This window comes from Tenrec ecaudatus (assembly GCF_050624435.1).
Source record: "Tenrec ecaudatus isolate mTenEca1 chromosome 2 unlocalized genomic scaffold, mTenEca1.hap1 SUPER_2_unloc_1, whole genome shotgun sequence".
Lineage (NCBI taxonomy): Eukaryota > Metazoa > Chordata > Mammalia > Afrosoricida > Tenrecidae > Tenrec > Tenrec ecaudatus.
Window position 1 is genome coordinate 1,322,764 of NW_027457569.1, and position 18,479 is coordinate 1,341,242.

Genomic DNA, 18,479 nt, shown 5'->3' on the forward strand with positions numbered 1-18,479 from the left:
TCAGGTCATTTCCCAGAAGGGCTTCCTGCAGTGACTCTGCCTTCAGGAATGTCTGGTGACCCTGAGGGCAGCAAAGTCCTAAGCACACTCAGGCAGTGGTTCTCAACCTTCCTAATACAGGTCCTTTTGTTGTGGTGAACCCCCGACCATTAAATGATTTTCTTGCTACTTCATCACTGTAATTTTGCTACAGTTATGAATTGGACGAGCCCTGTGAAAGGGTCATATGACTCCCAAAGGGGTCGCAACCCACAGGGTGAGAACCACTGCACTAAGGGTTCCCCTTCCGGGCAGCTCTACCAGTGTCTGATGTGCATAGTTCTGTGAGGTGAGAGAAATGAACTTAGTGTCTGCTTCTGGTGACAGTTGATGTGGGTGGGCTTTCTCCCTATGTCAAATCCCTCTCAAGCCATTTGTCACCACAACAGAGGGAGCCACACACATAAAGCAAGAAGAGGAGGCAGCATAGCAGGACGGTAAGCAGAACAAAGATTGAATAAGCACAATTCACTTCAATCATGAATCGGGTGCCCTTGAGATGTGAGGAAGACCCCAGTCTAGTGACATTAGATCAGGTTTAGGGATTGAGTGACGGGACCCTCTTGGCTCCCCTCAGCCCCTATCTTGCTTTCCCATTGACCCTGCCCCTTACATCGTGATTGGTCCTTATTCCAGCATGATGGTTGGTTTCATAATCACGACATGTGGGAATGTGTTAGTCGATAGGTTATACAGGCACAGTCTCTGGAATGGGTAAGTGAGGAGGTGTGACTGGTGACATGACTGGTGGAATGGATCATGTGAAGTGATTTGAGATCGTTGTTCAGACCTGATAGGTCATCCAGGCCTCTAGTTGATCCTGGCAGTACTCTAGTTTAAGGAAACAGAATGTTAGGCATTTAAGTCATATTTAAGCTTAAATTTTGAGCAATAGGCTGTGGCTCACCGTGAGAGTCTATGTGGAGACCCTAAATCCATTTTGAGGGGCCACACATTCAGCCACCATTGAGTTCTTTCCTACTGCTGACCGGCAGTGGAAAGCTTGCGTCCACTCCCCGGGCCAGACTCAGCGATATACGGTCGTGTGCACATCCCAATGAAGGTCCCGCTCATGCTCTCACAGGCCCTCCCGCAACTCCATGAATTGATCCGTCTTCAGGGACAGTTTTGTGACAAAGGTGTTTGTTTTCCATGTCTCATTTAAGCTTTCAGGAGCTCAGGTGGTGATGCTGGATAGTGTTGGACTATTAACAGCAAGATCGCTGGTTCGAAGCCACTAGTCATTCCACAGGAGAAAGATGAGGTTATTGCTTCCTGTAAAGGTAGCAACTTCAGGATCCCTACACAGAGTCACTATGAGTCAGAGTCAGCAGGACAGAATGAGTGTCATTTTATTTAAGTAACTGTGGCTGTGGGTCCTTCCGACACCATTGTGGCCTCATGCGGATGCTCTCCTTCATCCAGAACAGCGGTTTGTGTCTTTTTCTTGTGTAAAACATAGCAAAGGAGTTCCTAATAAAATAAAGTTGAATTGGGAGTCTTTTTTCCCTCAAACAAAGTAAATCCATAAATAGAAATGAGACTATGGTGCTAATAACCAGTTGGAGAGTTGAGAGAGCTGAACTCTCAATCCTGGTAGAAACCCATTGTGACTTTAAAAACTTGCTCAAGGTCATCCATAGCCTATGAGGTTGAGTTGAGCAGACACAAAACAGATGTGTTGGGGAGTAATTGTGTACATTAAGTAAACAATTTATCTTTCTAAAGATTCTGTCTAAAACTTACTTTAAATAGTAAGTTTTCCCCTGGGCTAGGGAAAGGTCAGGGAGCTTAACCCCCTAGTATCCACCCCCTCTCAGCATTCATCATGTTAGGCCAGAGGAGCCAAATCACACCCACTACCCAGGGAGCACTGCTTCCAAAAGCCCATTGCCTGTGCCGGGGCAGAGGACAGGTACCCGGACCAGAAATGCTGACAGAGTGGAACCAGCGGGCTCAGCCCCCAGCTTCCTGAGAGAGCAGCTGTGATGGTTCACTTTTGGACAAATGTCAATGCATGACTTGGGCAGCACAAAAAGCAGATGTGCAGAGGTTGTTCGCTGTATTCCAGAAGTTCACACACTCCCCGCAGGCTCTTTGGTGGCTTCCACCTTCAATCCCAAAAGGCCACTGCCGTCCAGTGGATTCCAACCACAGTGACCCTATATGGAGTTTTCAAGACTGTAAATCTTCATGGGAGCCAGCAGTCTCATTGTCCCCCTTGGGACAGGGAGCTAGCAGCCCGTTTCACCTCCAGGACCCCTTCCTCTCTAATTCTGGATCCAGTCCCTCCAAATATCCTGCCCTGCCCTTGTCTAGGCTTCTTAAATGCGTTCCATGCTGCTTATGTTAGTCTGGGTGCCTTAGCGAAACAAATCCACAGAAACGCGTATGTATAAGAGAGAGTTTTATGTAAAGGGTGAGTGCACATCAGGAAAACATGCCCGCATTTGCTTATGCACCCGCTTTGTCTTCAGCGATCATGTCGAGATAGGCTGGTGGCTTCTTCCATGTGGGCTTTGTTGTTTCTTAGCTAGATGGCCCCTTGTTTATCTTCCAGTCTTTAAGACCCTGGACACTATATCTTTTGATAGCCGGGCCCAGGGTGCTTAACCACTACACCACAAGGGTTCATTAGCTTGTGACTTATCTCCTGCCATTCACACTAGATGCTCAAAATAGCAGGAAACCAGGTTTCTCCTTTGTGGCCACACCAGGTACTGACAGAACCAAGAACAGAGAAATGCTTAGATATATATCTTGACTATCATTAGCATATTATATGCCTGGCAATATGTAAGCCTTCGCTCCCCTGACCTCTCACAGTCTCGGTAAAATGAAGCTAATAAAAGTAGTGCTCTCACAAGCTTGGTAGGAGATTAAACAACTCACATAAGGGTACACAGCCTATCAACGAGGAGGCGAGATGAGGCAGTGTGTGGCTGCTGAACCCACACCCTTCACAATACCTGCATGAAAATGACTGAGGGCTATGAGGAACCAGAGAGAAGCAGGTTCTCACCCCAGATTGAGTCAATTTAACTGCCTATTGTGCCTGACCCTTCTATCTCTGATCTTAGAAATGGGGTTAACAACAACAAAACACTGTAGAAGAAATGTCCAGCAGATGACAGGCACGCGATTAAACAACAAAAAATAAATCACTTAAGTTGAAATTCGAACTCCTGGAAACCCCTCACACACGTGCAGAAAAGGATTGAGCCCATACGGTGTTTCCAGTGCCCCCGTCCTTCCCCCCTAAAATGAGCATTTGATAAGGTAATGCCTGGATTGTTCCAAGCCCAAGACTGTGGAGAACTAAAGGAAAACCCAGCATTATGAATCTTTGAGCACAGCCCTGCTGGGAAACCGCCCTGCAGTCACTTGTTGATGACTGGAGGAGGGACAAGAGTAGGGAGAAGAACGAGGACTGAATGTGACACATAAGCAGGGATGGCCTACATTCCATAAAGGAAAAAACTCAAGGTCTGCTTTTCTGGTGCCGGAAAGTTAAAACCCATCTGGTGCAGTTGAAAAGGTGTGTGTGTGTAGTGGGGGGGGGGTGTTAGGGAGGAGGGGCGATGAGTCCAAAGGATGAACTCCATCTGCAATTGTGTCCTCAACTGCTTTCCCCTGCTAGCCACACGATATTTGTGGCTGGCCTGCCCTGCTTTTGTTATCAAGCCCAGAGAGGGCAAGAGACTAGCTCGAAGCCACACTGCAAGTTGGCAGCAGAATCAGGCCGAGAACTCTGGATGCTTAGAAAGCTTCACACAGACCTGAGAAAGTACCAAGGGAAGACCTGTTCGCTAACTGGGCAGCACTCACTGCATGCCAGCGCTGTTCCAGTGCCCCAGCCAGGGCATTGCTCCCTGTGTCTGTGTGTCTTCAGTGATGCACACAGGTGATGGAATGGCTTTTAATAGCATGCTTGGAAGGTTGAGGCCACCCAGCGGCACCTAGAAAGAAGGGCCTGCAAATCTACTTCAGACCAAGCAGCCTTTCCAGACCCTGGGGAGCACAGTTCTTCTTGGACACACAAGGAGGCCAGGAGTTGAAGTTGATTCCATGATGTAGTTGATTCCATGGTTCCCGGTTGTAGCTATACCTAGAGTCACATCCACATTCATGTTTATATCTCTTCACTCCATGGGGTGTTCATGGCTCCAACTCTTCTGAAGCAGACCACCAGGATTTTGTTTAAGAGGCCTCTGGATAGGTTTGAACTGCCAACCTTTTAGTTTGTAGCTGAGTGCTAAACAACTTGTGCCATGCAGGGTGCTAAGCTCAGAAACTCAGTCGGTGCTTCATGATCTCAGTTGGAATTATAGAGAGGGTCAGTGATGACCCATTGACTGCTGGGTAATTGTTGATGTAGTCTCCCTGTGCAGACATGTAAAGTACCTGAAAACTTAAAATCCAACTCATTGAGTGCATCATCCTGCCGTGCGCCAGCCCAGCAGCATGCTCTGCTGGGGACATTTGGCCATGCCTGGAGACATTCTGAAGAAGGGAGTCCCACTGCCATCTAGTGCGCTGAGACCAGGGATGCTCGCTTAGCATCCTGGTGCAGGGAACAACACAGCCCCACAAGAACGATGTTGGCCAAAATGTCAGCAGAGCTGCCACTGGGAAAATGGTCTAGTCCAAGCGCTGACCTTCGTAGAGGAAGAAAGCCAATCCAGAGCAGCTAAGTGACCTGCTGTGGGTTGCACAGCCTGATTCCAAGCCCAGTACTATACCCAAAGCTGTTACCACGCCCAAAATTAAACAGCAATAGCTGCCCAAAGGCCTCTTAGTTTGAGGACCAAGTAAGACAGTAAATGAGAAAGCCCTTTGACAAATGTGGCATGCTGCACAAACATGAGATGTTATTACCCAGGATCTTTTGATATATGTAAATAGATCTTGTACCAGGTCAGTTAATTTTCCAACTGCTCTATCTGAGCTTTCAGATGGCAGCACCTCTGTCCAACCCAGGAAAGGACTCCTGTGCAGGCTGAGCAGCCCTGGAAAGCCTCATGCCTGGCTTCTCCCACCCCTCAGCTATTCTCCAAGTGATTAATAAGGGCTCTCACTATGTTGTGCCTCCCAGCTGACAGATACTAGGCTATCAAAGCATTCGTATCACCTCCTTGATGCCTGAGGAGGAATATAGTTTCATGTGTGAGAGTGCCCCAACCCGCGGGACTCAGTTATTCGAGGGGTTCCAAGGAGGACCCAGCCTGAAAGAGAAACGGGCGAGAGAGAGGAGCGAGACCAAGCAGATTCTTGTCAAGGTCTGAGTTTATTGCTACACAAGCCTCTCTATAAAGGGTGAGGCAAACAAGGGAGTTCAAAGGGGAGATAAAAAAAAGGAAGGGCGGGGGTGTAGAGCACACAGGGCAGGCGGCCGCAAGTCTGCAGTTGGAATGTCCGGTGCTGGAGCAGACAAGGGTGGGCCATCTGGTGTGTGTCAGGGTAAGATAAGGTTGAGGTGACGTGGCTTTAGCCCTGCTGGGCAGGCAATATGGCCTTGGTTTTGTCAGGCTGATTATGCCCGGTTCCCAACATGAGAGAAGCCAGGAATATCTCCTCTCACAACTGTGCAGCAAACGAGATCAGATCTCCCAATCTGATTTTCAGCCCTCCTGTCTTTCCAAGTGAAGTGGATGGTCCATTTCACATTGTCTCAAGTCTTTGCACATTGCATGCCAACATTGCGACACAGGGCGCGGCTGTGGGTCTTAGTAGACAAAGCCCCCACCCAGAACCCTGCCCTCAGAGCTCCTTGGTCACCCTGCACAACGCAGGTCCAGGCCGGGCTCCACACTGCAAGGCGATCAACCCTGACCCTCCAGTGTGGCCGTCCTCACACGCTCCCACATCCACCTAGAAGGACTGGAGATGAGAGATTCCGGAAGCTCCCTGCCTCATCTGCCTCCCTCCCCAGAGCGACAGAGCAAATGTAACTGATTAGGCAGGATGCAGCCTCGTTCCCAGTCCCCACCCTCTCTGGGAAAGCAGGGATGTCTGGCACCTCATCCAAGGCCTTTCCCCTGTGATCTCATTACTAAGGAGCTGCTCCTCTACCGCCCACCTCCATCACCTCATCTACATATGGGGGAGATGAGTATGTCTTCTTTGCTGCTCCTTCCCTGAGTCCACCCCAGGAGCTCCCTGAACAGATCACCAATCACTTCTCATTACACCTGCAGCAGCCGTCAGATACTGCTGAACAGAGACAGGCGCCTCCCCTGCTGCTGCCAGGCTCCAGTGCACATGTGCACACACACGTGCACACACATTGTACAGGCACACTCACATGGACACACAAGCATGCACACCCATGTGCACAAACTTTGTTCAGAGGTGGGAATTCTGCCCATTTTAGCCTCTAATATTGCAATCAGAGAGTGATAGAACAATGAAAGATGAAGGTGGATGAAGGAAGATCTATTTATTCCCTTACTTGTTACATAACCATTCAGGGCTCTTTTTTTATCCGTACAAACACACCACCACACCATCAACAATCATCAAGTAGATGTCATGTATGCAGTGCTGCCCTATTCAAGGCGGTGCTGAGTATGTGAGGAGGATTCTCTCTAAAGCACAGCTCTGAGGAAGTCTGTCTCCTTCGCACTTTTACACACACAGGGTGAGGAGCCTGCAGGAGGCTCCGTGCGTTGGGTGAAGCCACACGATGAGTGAGGAGACCGAGTGTGTAGCCAGGGGAGTGAGAGCGCAGAGTTCACCACTTCACCACCATGCTGGTGTGCACAATCGATGAAAGGGTGGCTGCCAGCAGCAGGACAGAAAAAAAGTAAAGCATGTAACTTGTGGTTTTATCTCTGGCTTACTTCCAAAAGGAATTGTTTTTGTTGTTCTAAAAAGCTTTATACCGAGAAAAAAAAAAGAAAGAAAGAAAGCTTTATACCTCTATAAAAACAAAAGGCTACTGCTGTCAAGCACCTTCAGACTCAAGCCAGAGGAGAGCTCTCCCAGTGGGCTTCCAAGCTGAAAATCTTCACAGAAACACAGTACCTCCTGTGGAGTAGCTGGTTGGTTCAAGCCAGCAACCTGGCAGTTAACTAGTACGTCCCTTGTACCTGTAATACCTGTATAAAGTGTATTAAATATGAACTACTCCTGGTGTGTAATTTTAAATTGAATTATTGTGCCTGGAACTTTTTTTTTAATAGCTAAGAATGGTGAAATGAGACTCCTTTAGATGTTATGATAAGAATACACACTACACAGGGCTTGGACCCAACCCAGCTTAATTCAAAGGAAGGCAGATTTATTTTCTTCTGCTTCCCAGAAGGTTCCCCAGCAGAAAGTGTGTTAAACAAAATTGTTTAGCTATGGAAAAGAGCAATCTCCTCTTGGGAAGATCCTGGTAGAAGGGGGCTTTGGTTACATATCCAGCTCAACCCAGCCCCAGAGGCCTCGTCATGTTTTATTTTGTTTTGCCCTTGACACTGATTGTCTTGGGAACTGTGGCCCCCGAGCAATGGCCAGGAAGTCAGGTCTTCTTGATGTAAATCCTCTAATATCCCCTACAATGATTTTCAGTGCCAATGGTAAGGCCCGCCCAGTGGCTGCCACATGCCCCTGAGCAAACACGTCAGAGCAGATGAGAGCATGAGACAGCATTTAAGAGAACGGTAGGCTGGCCTTGACTTAGCTGTTTGGCCTCTCCTCAGAAGTCATTTGTGACACTGACTGTCATGGGTTTCATTAAGAACAAGTCTATCTCTACCAAAGAAAACTGCAAGGTAAGAGGACTTTCAGCTCCAGCTACATATGTCTCCAAACTTACTTACATATTGTCCTGTTTTCAGAAGAAAAAAAAATTTACTCAGTGCCTCCCGGGCAAATAAAAACTTTGGTACTACAACCTACAATCCCAGATAAAGTGTAGGTATCTGCTTTGGCAGCTCCCCTGGATCGAGCTGCTCCGGTAGCTCTCCACAAAAACCCTGTGAAGAGATGATCAGGCAGGATAGCCTAGTCTGTTCTGCAGAAAGAAGCTACCCCTGAAACCTCAGTGGCTTAAAATCTAGAAGTTTATTTCTTGTTCATGCAAATTCTGACGCTGGAAGGGCAATTCTACAGGGTGTTTGTCCTGCACACCGTCCGTCAGTGATTCGGGCTGCTTCACAAATATGGTGCCACCAGATCAAAAGGTGGATTCCAGGTCATCACAGAAGAGGAAGAGAGAAGTGGGGGTTGTGGATCAGTCTTTACATGCTTTGACACTTTAGTTGACATAGATCGCTGGATAGGGCTGCTTATATAAAGGTTATCAGTTCAAACCCACCTAGCTGTACCACAAAAGGAAGGGGTCATCTGCTTTCATAAAGGGTACAGCCTAGACAACCTCATGCAACAATTGTACTCTGTACCACAAGGGGTGAGCATGAGTCAGAACTGACTTGAAGGCAACAGGATTTGGGGTGTTTTTGTTTGTTTGGTTGGTTGGTTGATTGGTTTGGTTTGCTGAGTGGGAGGTGGTTCTACCTACAGCATATTAATCTGAAGTAGTCACTTTAGGTTTTTTTGTTTGTTTTTTGAGAGATGTGGAAAAGCTCATTGGCTTTAATGGGGAGTTAACTCTGCCGCAGACGGCCTCCTCAAAATTTCCCTCCCGCTTCATAAACTAGCAGAGATTTTCAATGAAGGAGCCTGCAGGCACCCGCTGGACATCTCCTTGCAAGGTCAGTCCTTTGGAGCCACTGGGAGGGAGAAAAAAGAGACTTCTATTCCTGTAAAGAATTCCAGCCCCAGAAATCCTCAGGGGGCAATTCTGCCCTGTCCTCTCGGGTCGCTATGAGTCCGAATTGAATTTATGGCTATGAGTTGAGTTTTAATTCCATTCACTTACTGCTATTGACAGGTTGCTAGATTAGGGCTTGTCTTCCCAAATGCCAGCACTAAACGAAAATGAGCTGTCCGGGCCACAACAAAGGGGTTGGAAATAAATCAGGCACACTCATTAGATACCTATGGCAAAATTCAGAACTGAGCATGCTCTGACCCAAGTCATGTAGACCCAGGTGGAAGGTCCACCTGGTCATACAGAATAGGACTTCACAAAAGTGCACCAAAATCAACCAGTACGATCGACCAATGCCCTCCAGTGGTGTTGGGAGGTGATAGAAGTAGGCCTGGGCTCCTTGTCGCCCTCCCTTGTTCACGTGCTCTGCAAGTGGAGGGTGAGGCCCTTGGGGGTTCCTGCCGTGGCTCCTCAGCTGGTTCTGCACTCCTGCTCAGGTATTCCTCCCATGAAACCGCCATATTCAGCTGCAAACTTTCCCCACCCCTGCCATGCAGCCCGGCGTGCTTTCCGGAGATAGTGGGGACTTTTGGGGACTGCGATACCTGAAACTTTCTTTCATAACATTCACTTGGATTTACAAAAGTGCTTCTGCCATATGAATTCTTTCAGCGTTGCTAAGCAAGAACTGAGGTCAACCACCCCAGAAACCTAACACTATCAAGTCGATTCTGACTTATATCAATCTAGGGGGTCCTCAAACTATGGCCTGCGGACCACATGGCCCTCAGAGGACATTTATTCAGCATGCCGGGTGTTTTTGCCCCTTTTTTTTTTTTTTACTTCAAATTAGGTATGTGCAGTGCGCATAGGCATTTGTGCATAGTTTTATTTTTAAACTATAGTCCGGCCCTCCAGCGGGTTTGAGGGACAATGAACTGGCCTCCTGTTTAAAAAGTTTGAGGACCCCTGAAAGGACAACGTAGAACTATGCCTGTGGGTTCCCGAAGTTCTAAATCTTTACAGGAGCTGAGAACCGCATCTTTCTCTGTGAGCCATAGCGGATTCCAACTGGCTGGCCTCATGGTCACACACATTCCACCAGGCTCCTTGAGCCTTAACTTGATAATTTAATGAAACGATACTTCTCCAAGTCACACTGTATCAAGGTCTATAATCTTGCTATTCTAATATCAAATTTAAAATAAGGAATATAGTTAAGCTCCAAATCCATAAGCAATAAGATCATTGAATCTCTTTGGACACTATTACTTAAAAAAAGAAAAAAACTCTGTCCAATTATTTTCAGCACAGAAAAGCTTCCAGTGTTTACAGCTTAGTATTTAATTGCTTTTTCTCTTCTTCTTTTGCATTGGTGAATCATTTTGAGCTTATAATAATGTCAAAATAAATAGTTTCCAGAGCCTCCAGGCATTCACTGTGTAATGATCATTTAAAAGATTTCTTGGTTAGAGGGTCCTCAAAAGAATAAAAGGCGTGTCCGCATCCCTGGTCATTTCTATATTCAAAAGAAGAAATTGCTCATCAAATGCTACAAGCCAATTTCTTTCTTCAGCCAAACTGCCCATTTTAGCATCACTGAATTAAGCAAATGGTTCTACATTTCAAAGTCAACAATGATACTCTTTTCCCTTTAACACGAGCATCTTAAACAGCTCAAAAAATAGTCGAGCTCTTTATTATGGCTTTTCCTGAGAAAGCTGTTTCGTTGTTTATTTTATTTATTCATCTAGACTTTCATGTTAAGATTTGTGTATTTTAAGTTCTGCTAGTCAGGACATTTTAAATGGAGCCAGATTTTTTTTTTATACTTTGTCTTTTAAAATATAATGAGACTGAGCAGTACATCCGTTAATAAAATATAAAGTCTTCCTATTTCTGTTTGTTTGTAATTTCCCTAAGGATAACTCTTAATGTAGTAAAACCAAAACCCGCCATAATGAATTACATTTGGTCTACTGGGGGTTGTGGCCAACCTTTTGATAGAAAAATCCAGAGACTCCCTTCTGCATCTCCTTTCCCAACCAAACCCCGTTGGCTGGAGGCTGGAAGGAAGAAAGAGGCTGGGCTGCTGGGGCAGGGTGGGGAAGGGGTAACCTTGCAGATTATTTCAAATTCTACTCTGAAGGCAGAAAGTTATCCAAATGAGATAGCTAGAGATTCACTTCCTTAGAAAAAGATTGAAATTAATGTGTCCCTTAGAAAAGCCAAAGGAAAAAAGTCGTTATTAATTTAGGCAATTGAAGAACTTTGAAAGCCATGTCTAGTACATAAAAACACCTGTCCCTTGAGCCCATCGGCCTAGGAAACTGAATTTTTATACCATGTAAAATAAAGGAAGGTCATTTCTTAGACTTGCTCAACAGAAGATTGTCATTTTAAACCGGTTACTGTAATGAGAAGCTGGGTTTTCGTAAAAAGGACTGAATGCTTGAGTCAGTGTGAAATGAAATTAGAGATGCATGTTCTGCGCATGGCGGCATTTCCGGAGGAGTCTGTGTTCCTGTGACTGCTCTCGATCTGTCTCGTGCCTTCTGGGAAACTCACAGCGTGGTGCCCACATCTAGTCTCTCGGACTTTCTTGCCAGCTTTGGAAAGGTGTTGAGTCTGTTGGATCTGCTGCACAGAGACAGCATGCAAGTGGACCCTTCCCACATTCCTCAGAGAGCAGCCCCCCAGTGTAAAGCTGTGGGTGAGGTTTGATGACCTTTGCCCCTTCATCATCCCGCATTCTTTGAGGGACCCAAGCGCTCCCCCGAGGCATTACCGGAGAAGCAGCTACCCCATAGTTTCCAGATGGTGGGTATCAGCCTGTGTGCTCATTGGGATCGCCAGAGAGCTGTCCAAAAGACATCTTTGTCCCATCTCCACTGAGTCCGATTTTATTGGCCTGGAATGCAGCCTAGGTGCTTGGATTTTTTTCTCTCTCATAAGTTTTTATTGTGAATTAGGTGAAGGTTTACCAAGATCATCAGTTTTTTATTCAACAATTCATACCCATTGTGTTTTATGCCACTTATTGCAATCTCCACAATATAATATGACTTGTTCCACTCCCTACTTATGTCTTCTGTTTCCCTTCCTCCTCTCTTCCTACCCTTCTGAACTTGGGCCTTGGATTAATACTGCCCTTTTGAGATCAAATGGTTTGCTGTTTTCAGGTTTGCATGCCTCACTTGTGTAATTGCTCCCATTATAGACCAATCTATTATTTGGCTGAATATTGAACCACAGGTAGGAGTTCATTTTCAAACTTAGTGAATAAGGACCATCGTTTCAGAGGTTCTGTTAGTCCCTATCCAGCCAATAAGCCTGGTCTCTTTTATGACTGTGAATTTTGCTTCACTATCTAGGACCTTTGGATGTGATCCCTTTCAAAGAAGTTGGAATTGATAGTTGGAGATCATCTAGTTATTCTGTGCTCAGAGTCATGAAGTCTAATGTTCATGTGGTCCACTCACCACTCTTTCCTCCAGAGTGAGGGTGACAATACTTGCCACCTAGATGGCCACTTGTGAGCTTCTGAAATCCAGCTGCTACTCACCAGCATGGATGTCGAACATAGTCTTTACAGTCTAGGTAATGACAATTGTTCTTGGTGTCCTTCACAACTATAATCCCCAGCCCCCCAGCCCAATAAAGCACTCCCTCCAGTTGTTCGGTTATGCCTAAGGAGTTTTGATAACTTCATCTTCTGTGTGCTCCGGAATATTCAATTCCCTGGATGGTCAGAATGGTCAGTCAGGGCTCAGAATCTTGGTGTTAAGGCTTCTGGTGAGATCCTGGCACATCAGACACAGAGGTTGTGAGGCTAGAGGAGGGGCAGAAGGGGATCATACTGAGTCTAACAAGGAAAGAAAAGGAAATGAAGGATATAAGCAATTAAAAGCAAGCGCATAAATAGATACAAATACACAGATGGCCCTTGCAACATTATTCCCAATCTCGCAAACGTGTCAACGGTCTAAATACCCATCAATAGGTGAATGGATAAGTCAAACATGTTGCCTACGGTATATACAATGGACTACTACTCAGCCATAAAGAGAAATGAACTCTTGACACAGGCTACAAGAGGAATGAACCTCATAAGCATTATGCTGAGTGAAATAAATCAGCTTCAAAAAGGACACATTTTGCTTAATTCCACTTACAAAAAATATCTAGGCTAGGAAAATGAATAGAGACAAACATCTCCCAATTGTTTCCAGGGATAGGTAGGAAGGTAAGTATGGTTGTTACATAATGCCATGTCAATTGGACAAATAAGTGAGGTGGAGTCTTTCTTATACCTATATGAGTGTCCTTGGATTTATTTCTCTAGTCAACCCAGCCTAACCCAGTAGGGCCTGGAGGGGAAGTGCCATCCCTGAGACGATACTGAGCTTCCATAAGGGTGATGACATAATTTTGGAATGGGTAAGGATGATATATGAACAACATGCAGAATGCCACTTAATTATAATCTTGTAGAGCGTGGAAGTGACGAATGTTTTGATGCATGTATATTTAGTATGATTTTTAAAGAGTGTACGCAAAAGAGCAATATGGCAAGTCTGTGTTGCCATTTGCTGTTGCTCAGCTAAAAGCGATTCGGGCCTGTGTAGTTCAAAGGGAACCACAGAGGCTCAGGAGGAAAGCTGGTACCATCTCCAACTGAGACTTGTCTGACCAAATGCAGAGTCTCCCTTCAAGTAACTGACAGGTCAGAGGCAGCTCATCTCTGCTGCAGAAGCAATGATTTGTCTCAATTCCCAGACCACTGTCACAGCCATGTCTTGTTGCTCTCAGTGCCCCCCTTCCCCACCACAATAAGTCACTAGAAAGCCATGCTTCATTTAAAAACAAACAAATAAAACCCTTCTGCCTCCATCCTGGCACTGTTTCAGCTTATTTAGCATCATAACATATGTCATCTGTTTCCCTAAACAATCTAACATGGACATGGCACGATGGGACTGATGAGTTAGGCAAATGAGAACCAGCCTGCCCTCTGAACACACACGATGGCATTTGACTTGCTGTCAGTAGATGCTGTCGCCTTTCTTCTCCTCTTTCATGGAAAATAAATACAGAAAAGAATGAGGACATGAAAAGGGCTGCAAGATGTTTAGCTCTGGTCTTTCTAGAAAGTGTAGAAAAAAAGTATGTGACCCCTGCCTGCCTTTAGATGCCCCACTCCTCTGGCAAACAAGGATTGCACACTGACCATGGACAAGACATCTGGATCTGGGGGGAGGATATAACAATTGCCCCCACCAGCAAAGAGTTTCCAGATTTACGGGACTACACAGGCCAGGGAGCAGCTCATAAAAAGAACAAGAAGAATCGCAAAGGAGGGTGTGCTCCAGCACCACTTCGTCCAGCTGCAGGCACATGAAGGCAAAGTTTCTTTTGCTTTCAGTCAAGTTTATGATTTCCGCTGCATCCCTTACCAACACCTTCACGAAGATCTAGGTTCTTGGGTTGTTTCGCTCCAGGGCGGACATCTCCTTGGTAAAGCTTTATGGACAGCTCATGGTCCAAGAATTCCACCTATATGTTTTGAAAGGGGCCACGTTAAAACCCCTGGCTCAGACTTTCAGGACTGGGCACAATACAGCAAACCCACCATGGGGACAGCAGGATTTGGTAACACTCTCATCTCCATCACAACCTGGACCTGGCAAAGCTATTTTCTTCCACTCACCATCTTTCAATCAATATTTACTCAGCTATTAGTTGCTCCCCAGGCTCAGCATCAGAAAAGTGTTCAAACGTTACCGAATTGTCCATCTAATGGTAGAGGTCTGTGCAAGGGATATGAGAGCAAGAGGCTCAGAGATGATCAGTGGGTAACGAGAGAGGGATTCACCTTTATCATTTGTAGAAAGCCCCTGAGGCTTAGTCACATTGGCAGACTTTCCCTGGAGCAAGCAAATAAAGCTGCTCCCGGCTCAGCTCCATTCCTGATCTGGTCTTGCCATGAGACTATCCAGGCTTTGTCCCAACCCCACGTTCTGGAAACCACGAGTGGAAGGAGGTGGATCTTGGGGATACCATGGAAAAGAATGGGCATTGCACAACACTTCATTGTACTCATATGGAGCTTATACAAAGGCCAAGAGATAGAACCAGGTGAGACTGTGAACAGGACAAGGTGATACTGCATGGTTTAAAATCAGAAAAGGTGTGCATCAGGGTTGTATACTTTCACTGTTCTTATTCCATCTGTATGCTGAGCAATTTATACAAGAAGCTGGTCTATGTGAAAAAGAACATGGCATCAGGATTAGAGGAAGACCCAAGTAATGTCATTAGGAACATTTTCTCACTAAAAATTTTAGGTCATGGCATCAAAAAAGTGTCATTTTAACCTAAATGGGTTTTTAGACCAGTGAAATAACAGTGAGAGTGAGTCAGCATTGTGCACAGAATTGAGCGATACTGGTTCTTTGGGAAATTCATAATCCAACACTGACACTGCTGAGATAAAGGATGACAGTGAGGAAGATTCTACACCTGAGCTCTGTGATGGGCCAACGTGGTGCTCTACTCTCTTCAGGAATGGATGAGCCAGCTCCACCAAGATTCCCCTTTACTGGAGCACCTGCTATGTATGTAGACGTTGAACACAAGAACGCTTTGGCGTTCCTACAATGATTTCTGACCGATGAGGTCATCGAAAAAATGATTATGATAGCCCGGAGGTTTACTTTCAGGTTTTAACCCCTCTTCAGTTAATTTCTGTGCATGGGGGAAGGTTTGGGGCTTGCTTCATTTTCCTACATACGGTATCTCAGTTTGTCCAACACCATTTGTTGAGCAAGCAGAATTTGTCCCTTTGGATATTTCTGTGTCCTTTTTCGAAGGCTAGTTTCCTGTTGACTGGTGAATATATGTGTAGCTTTTCTGTTCGAATCCATTGATCTATATACCTCTCAGTGTACCAATACACTGCTCTCCCTTAGGGAAAAACAACAACAAAAGTTGTATGAGCCCCTATATAATGATTTTTTTTTAATGGACGATGAACTATTTTCCAGGCCAGCACTATCCTATGTTTGAGCACATTGCTGCAGCCACTGTGTCAATCCATCATGCCTTATAGCCTGCGGTACTCATGTTCAGGTATAGTGTTCTGCCATTCACAAGGTTCACACTGGCCAGTTCTTTCAGAAGTGGAAGACCAGGTCCTCCTCCCTCGTCTCTGTCTGGAAACTGCTGAAGTCTACCTGCAGTGAGTGACCCAGCAGGCATTTGAACTACTGGCTGCAAAATTTCCACCATTACAGCCAAATGCAGGCCACCACAGTACAACAGACAGTAACAGCATCTTAACACCACACAAAGGCTCCTCCCTGGGGAGACCACGTGTTCAGGCAATTGCTGCTGTTACACATGTAAGTGGGGGCTACATGAAGTCGCACCATCTCCTGTGGCCCTTCCAGGAACAGGCCATTCTGCTGTTGTTTCTACTGGACTTAGGCTCAGCTGCCAACCTGCCCTCTGCACGCATTCTTCTCCTTACCCTTCCATGTCACCTTCTCTTTGCCCAAGTCAATACTGCTGGTCAGTCACCTACTGGTGGATGCTTGCTTCTGAAGTTTCTGAACCACATTTCCCCATGGTTATGAGACATTGCTGCTGCCACTGCGAGCATTTAACAGGTTACTTTACACCTTCAATGAGAAATCTAGGGGAATAGAAAGAAAGCTTCTTCTTTCTCCCAAGGAGTGGGTGGTGGTTTTGAACCGTTTCCCTTGAGGTTAGCAGCCCAATGTGTAACCCACTACACCAGTAGAGCCTTGGTGGCACTGTCCAGCAATTATTAGACTGCTAAATATGAGGTCAGGGTTTCAAACCTACCAACTTCTCCTTGGGAGAACGATAAAGCTGTTCCCATAAAAGACTGACAGCTCCAGAAGCCCTCTATAGGGTGGCTATGAGTTGGAATTTTGCGGTCATTTAGGGCTTTTTGGTGGCATGTGATTTTTTAGGGCTTTTAGGTTGTTTGTGGACGTTCAAGGTGTGTTTGGGGCATTCGGGTGGTTTGGGGTTTTTAGGGTGTTTTATAAGATTTTAGGGAGTGTTTAAGGGATTTAGGGGTGGTTTTTTAGAGTGTATAGGTATTTTTCAGCACAATATGGTGTTTTTAGTGATGTTACAGAGTTCCTTAGGGATTTTAGGGCATTTTTCATATTATATGTGTTTTTTTCCCCCAGCATTTTAGGTTTTCTTAGGGCTTTCATGGTGTTTTCAGGGCATATATGGGGTTTAGGAATGTTTAGGGTTTGGGAATCTTCTAAGGATGATTTTTGGAAGTTTCACATGTTTGGGTGGGCATTTGGTGTTTTTTTGTGGCTTTAGAGTGTTTATGGGATCCTGTCAATTTGCAGCTTTAATTCCGCAAAGAAAAGTCAGACAGCAAGCCAGAAAGGAGCAGGAAATGAAGGGGAAGCCCAGGCCACATGTTACAGCTGCCAAGTCCGGAGAACCTAGGTGTGGTCGTTGGCTACCTGGGACCGGGAGTGGGGCTGTGCTCCTGCCCAAGGGTGCTAGGGAGTAAACCAATCTCAGCTGGACGTTTGGCTTTTCTACTAATTAGCCGACTCCATGAACTTTCCCAAGGGCAGCTGGCGAATTGCCAGGGGAACCCAGCTAGACCCCCCACACAAAAGCACAGGGATGGTTACAGGAACAGGAGGTTTCACACAGTGGATGTGCAGGGCTTGGGGTCGGGATTGGGGGCCAAGGTGAGGAAGGGGCAGCAATAAGGCCTGGTCCCAAATAATCAGACACTGAGCAATAAAAGTACAAGGACTGCCAAGAGAACATGGGGACAAAGGATGGCTGGACTTCATTTGATATCTTTGGACGTGCTGTCAGGAGAGACCAGTCCCTGAAGGGACATCAAGTCCATGAAGGACATGATGCTTGGCAAAAAGTGGAGGACGGGCAATAAAACAGCTCGAACCAGTGGCTACATCAGTGGGCATAGTAACAATGGTGAGGATGGTTCGAGACCTGGCAGTGTTTTATTTTACTGCTTGTGTTTTTCTAGAACTGTCTTTCCTGGATGCACGAGGAAGGATAACTGTGCTTGTGGGAAGCAAATGCACAGTGGGCAGCGCTTTGGCCAACATAGGTACACCACCGGCACACAGTGCCCCCTTACTTGGCATCCAAAGTGACAGGATTTGTCTTTCCCCAGAGCTCTCCAGCCCTGGGGGAAGCGGCCCTGCCTTCGGCGCACCGCCAGGGGGCAGCACTGCTGCTCTCTCACTGGCTACATCTGTGAGGACCCAGAGAGCAGCTCCTTTCTGCTGCTCTCCTCTCAGACTTCTGCCAGAAGCCTTGGCTCGTCCTGGATCCTCCCTTGATTCCCACTCTGCACCTTTGGGGACGCCCAGCCCATTAACTCTCTCCCATCCTTCCTTGCTGCCTCTTGTCCAGATGCCTGAGCTGGGCTTCAAGTAGTTGTAATGTTATGCTTAGGTGAGATGTGTTCAGCTTGTTTACTGTCTGTATACAAGAAAAGAGTGCAGCCCAAGACATCCACCCTTTTGTTCCTCTATGGAAAGCCTGTTACGTGTCATAGTCTTCTCTCTGTGCAGTGCTTTCCTCTGCTGCTGATGCTTTTACATGAAATAGGACTCGGTGTGTCACCGCTACAGGA